Below are 5,528 nucleotides of genomic sequence, written 5' to 3' on the forward strand. Positions count from 1 at the left end.
TAAATAATAAAGTAGATGAATAATATGCAATATTTATGCATTTATGACTTACTTTTTTGTTTTCTTTACATGTGTGCATTGTCTTTGAATTTCCACAGTGTACTACAAGTCTCCAAAAATTCTCTCTTAATTATTTATGGCCAACCTACAAATAACCAAAACTCTCATTGTGAAACTCATGAGTGTGGAGGGATGACTGTATATGCATATATATCTATATCTTTATCTATATCTGTATCTATATATGTCTCTCTATATGCATACCTATATGCACATACACACATTCACACATGTATACAGAAATGTGGAATACATATTTATGCATGTGTACATGTATATTTGTAATTGTGTGAATGTTGGTATGTGTATACATATATGTGAGCCTAAGTGTGTGTGTGTATACACACAGACACTCATACACACACACACAAATATATATATATACAATATGAAGGAAGAGAATGAGAAAGAGATCTATAGATGTACATGCATATACATATACATATACATATACATTATAGCCTCCATATTCATTGTATATGAATGGTGGGAATTTGGTCAGAGGGCACTAAGAATCGGTTTTTAGAGCATCTATGAACTTTAACTTGGCTCTTGGTATTCTAAAAGTAAGTTTCCTGTCCTAAAATAAGCAAGTAAATATACTGCTAGAGAAACTAAAATATGTCAATGTTGATGTTCTCACTATAAATGCAACTAGAAGAAAGAAAAAGTGCAAAAAAAATAGATTTCCTTGGAGAAATAAGGAAGTCCAGCCAACAAACATTTACTAAGGACTTTCTATGTACCAGACACTGTGTTAAGAATGAGAATACAAACAAGGCAAACATTCCCTACTCTCAAGAAGCTCACAGTCTAATGGAGGAGTCAACATGAAATTACAAGATACATACAGTACAAACAAGGTACATACAGTATAAATTGGAGATTAACCTAGAGGAAAGGCACACCTTCAAGTAAGACTAGCAAAGGCTTCTTGCAGAAGGTGGGCAGGAGGCAGAGATGAGGAAGCACACTACAAGCATGAAGGAAAGCCATTAGAAATGCTGGAGGTGCAGTATCCTTTGTAAAGAACAACAAGGTAGCCAGTGTTACTGAATTGTAGAATATGTAAAGTAAGGTGCAAGCTAGATTGAAAAGATATTAAGATATCAAGTTATGAATGGCTTTAAAATAATAAATTTTAGAAAAGAAATGGCAGATTTTTTTTTGATGTGTGTAATGGAAAGAACCATCATTTTGTGATCTCTTTGTTAATGTTTTACTGTAACTTTCCTAACAATATTTCCTCAAAAAACACCATGAATATGAAGATTATAAAGCATTTGTTGCAGAGGATGGAAAGGTAGAAAAATTCTATGAAGAATACGATCAGGACCTTAAAATTTAAATTACTTATATTTAAATATATAATGATCTACCCATTTAGAGAGCCTAGTAGAGGTTGTTGGGGGAGCTACAGCCTAGTCTTTGAGCCTTCCAAGAAAAGTCTGTACCACCAACCTCAAGGATCTTAGTGGTTAGCAGGCCCAGCCACTTGCACAGGTCTTGGGGAGCAGCTGCTGTGATGTCACTTTTCACATCCACCACCTGATCCACCTGAGGAAGGTGGCAATGGTGTGCATGAAGCTCACAAAGAAGTATTTTCAGTTGCCTAACTACAAGAAGGTCATAGACTGGTTCAGTGGCATGCAAAAGAAAAAAAAAGCCTTGATGAAATTTTACAGACCCATTCTGTGTTTGTAAATGTCTCTAAAGACAAAGTTGATAAAAAGGAGGATGTTATCAGTGCTTTTTGAAACAATGTTCAGACTGAAATCTAAGCAGATTTTAACAAAAGGAAAAATATAAGTATCACATAAGGAATGACACACACACAGCTCGAGCAGATTTTTAGGAATGTTGCAATAATTGTAGCAGATAAATGTTTAAATTCTAAAACTAAGTTCATACACTGTCATCCTCATTGAAAGAGTAATGAAGGATACCCACAATTCTGTCAAACCCAACGAGAGTATAAAAACAGCAGGATTTGAAAGTAATAAAAGTTGAAGGAAAACATGAAGATTCAGTGGGCCCATAAAAGACTTCTATTCCCCCTACCTGTGAGTGAGGGGAAAAAGCTAAAAGAAAAAGTGAAAATTCAGGTGACCAGTTAGAAATTAAAAGTCTAATTGACCTGGCTGCTTTAGTGAACTTCATGAGCTGATACAGAGAAAGACAAAATTAAAGAATTCTTTGGAAGTTCTCATCATGAAATGCATAGGAGAAGGAAATAACAAATTTCAATGAAGGCTTTTCACCTTCTGTTCACTTACAAACATAACACTAACAAGGATGTCCATTATCACCACTGTTACTCATTATTGGTAAGCTCAAAATAAATAGGTAATTTTCTTTTAAAAAAGGTGTAAGTTTTGGGGATGGGAGAGAAGATGATAAATTCTTATCTGGACTTGCTGAGCTTTGGTCTCCAATCCATACAAGAATCAAGATTCCTTGAATAACAGAGTAACAGAATCTTACTCATTCATGTGCTAATTTTATACATCTAACAAGGTCAAAAATAGGGAGACAAACTCACTGAACTAATTTATCATTGTGATAGTCTAGTTTCAGCACATAGTTCAAGTTGAAAAATGAGATCTTCCAGATGTTCTTGTTTTCAAAATGACATTTTCTTATCTTTATCAATACTTGGAATATTGCAGAATGTCTTAAAAGTTCCATAACCCATTAAAAGAGTTTGGGTTAATCATACACACATAAAAAAATTACAAAGTATATCTATTGCCTTGATTATGAAAAACAGTTATCTGGACAACTTATAGAGTTTCTCTACCACTCTGGGACACAGAATAGATGGGTTGGGTGTTAAAATGAATAGGAGAACAGCAGGTTGGATTATCTCAAGAAAACTGAAATAAAATATCTTTTGATGATCTCAAACTCCTAAATACAAAGACTGTTCTGCCCATGTTATTATCTGACTGAGACATGAAGCTTAGTAATCTTCAATGAATTGAAAATGACTCTTGAGAAACAACAAAAGATTTAGTTAGAATGAAAATTCAACCTGCATACTTTTGTAATCATCTCTTATTGTGCCTCAATTATAAAAAAATAGCAGTTCTGCTTATATTCTTATTATTTTCTACTATCCTTTCTTTTTTCTCTCTTTAAAACTAAACAAAAACAAATACTTATGCCCTGGATGCTTGAAGATGGTGGAATTCTATAGTTTTCTTTTCATGTACTTCACCATCATCAAATTGCTCAGATGTCTGTACCTGTCTATGTTTCTCTTGTTTCCCATGTTTGTATTTAAAAACCATCAATTTTTCAGCCTCCTTAGCATTCACTATGAAGATGTGAAGGAAATATTAATTCTCCTCTGAAATCAGCACCTACTGAGTTAGTCATCCAGTATTTCTAGAGTTAATAATATACTTGGAGTTCTACAAAAAGTTGACCTTGGCTGGCTAATATCTCCTAAGAGAGGAAGGGCTTTATACATATAGTTTAATAAGGTAGTGGTTTGGACATTTTTAGTTCTTGCATTTTCTTCCTTTTGAGTTCCTTTAAAGCTGTTTTTGTGACATTAAAATGCTATCATTTAAGGGTTATCTTACATTTTATATATTTTACTGATTAACAACTTTTTCCTGGCCTCAAAAGGCACTTTGCAGAATTAATTTTTCCTTCATTTTCTTTGTGCCTTTTTGTCTTTACTCTTCTACCAGTAGTATTTAAGTTTAAAGGGCCATGTCAGGTAAAAATAGCCTGACTAATGAACTCCTAGGAAACCTTGGCTTTTACAAAGTGCAATAATGCTAAAAATGCACCAAGTATAGTGCATTTCCTTTAGTGCAAGGATGTAACTCAAGTATACAAACTATCTGCGAATTCCATTAATGATTCAATGGGGCAAGAGGCAATTTAGGGCAGGACAAGCTCACTTTCTTTGAAGAGTTAACTTGCTTTGAGAATGTCTAATAGTAGAGAGGAGAGGGAATATTATATTCTTCTTGGGAAAAGTTTAATACACATGGATCTACATATTACATGACATTTTTAAGATGGACTTTAATTTTTAAGTTAAAATATTAATTATTTTTACCACAGCTATTTCCAGGTATCTCCCTCCACCCCAAATTAGAGCCCTCCATTGTATCTAATAAAGACAGTTCAACCAAACCAAAGATAAAGTGACACAATGAACATGTCTATGAGATAATGAAATATTTGGCAGCAATAATAACTAATATATGGGTGTATACACACATATGTTGCCTACTATGTGCTGTACAAATATTGTCTCATTTGATCCTCATAACAACTCTGGGAGGAAGGAGTTATCATAATGCTCATTTTCCGAAGAAACTGAGTGAGTCAAAGGTTAACTCACTTCCACATTTTCATACAGTGAGTATCTGAGGCTGGATTTGAAGTTAGGTTTTCATGACTTCAGACTTAACACTCTATTTACTGTGTCATCTAGCAATAGATTTCCCTCTCCCATTTCACGCCCACTCACTTCAACCATTTAGCATACACTTCATCATATATCTTCATTTCTGTAGGACCAGTATTTTTTACATGCTGCTTTTTCATATTTTTTGCTTTATTTCCCTTTAAAAATGAAAACTACATTAAGAAGGCCATTTCTGTCTATGCTTTTTTATTTTATAGAACCTGCCTACTATTTTGATTTGACCAGTTGAACTGTCTTGTGTCTGTTAAACAACAACATTGCTTTAATCTCCATTCCATTCTGAGCTTCTCCTATAGATATCAAACCCCATAAATGTATGTTTCATATCCAAAAAGACTATTGGGAGTGTTTAGAAAGTTCCTTTCCTAGTGAATATTAAATTATATCGTGGTTAAAACTGAAATTGGAGTTAAAAGATGTCACCCATTAGATAATTCTTGGTAGGGACAGTGACTCTCAAACATCAATAACTTCAAAGAGACTATCAAGGAAACTGAGATTTGGTTCTATAATAAAGCTCTCCTAAGTGTTTTCTTATTGTCTCTGACAATCAGGGATCCCCAGGGAAGGACACAAAGTTTTCACTTTGTAATTCAGAAAATACTGCTGACATAGCATTTTTTAGATGAATAGATATATATTATTTGTGGCTAAGGAAGGTTTTTTTTTTTTTTTGTTAAGTGCAGTGATTTCTTCTTAAGTGCATGTGACACCCATTCCAACCTCTAAGATCCTTATTCTCTGAAATTGATGATAAAGTGTTAATGTCTTTTCTTGGATCAGTCAAAGGGATGCTTTTTTCTTCTAATTTCTTCCTAGATGAAGATAATGTGATCAATCTTTCAACTTCAGCTGACTACATGAATTTAATTGTCATAAAATAGTCAACTTTAATATAGCTTCATACAGTTAAATATGTATGCTTATTATTGTGTATAACCCAACAATTAATTAACAAGAATTATGAAACTAAACAGATTATCATCATTTTGAGATCTTCTTCGACTTTCCTTCA

The 5,528-nt window shown here is 33.4% G+C and overlaps 1 pseudogene; it reads left to right on the forward strand.

The window, feature by feature from the left end:
• Positions 1-1,585: 1,585 nt before the first annotated feature.
• Positions 1,586-2,310, forward strand: LOC114031790 (annotated as a pseudogene).
• The last annotated feature ends 3,218 nt before the right edge of the window (positions 2,311-5,528 follow it).

The sequence above is a fragment of the Vombatus ursinus genome, unplaced genomic scaffold (assembly GCF_900497805.2).
Source record: "Vombatus ursinus unplaced genomic scaffold, bare-nosed wombat genome assembly UNPS02015255.1, whole genome shotgun sequence".
Classification (NCBI taxonomy): domain Eukaryota; kingdom Metazoa; phylum Chordata; class Mammalia; order Diprotodontia; family Vombatidae; genus Vombatus; species Vombatus ursinus.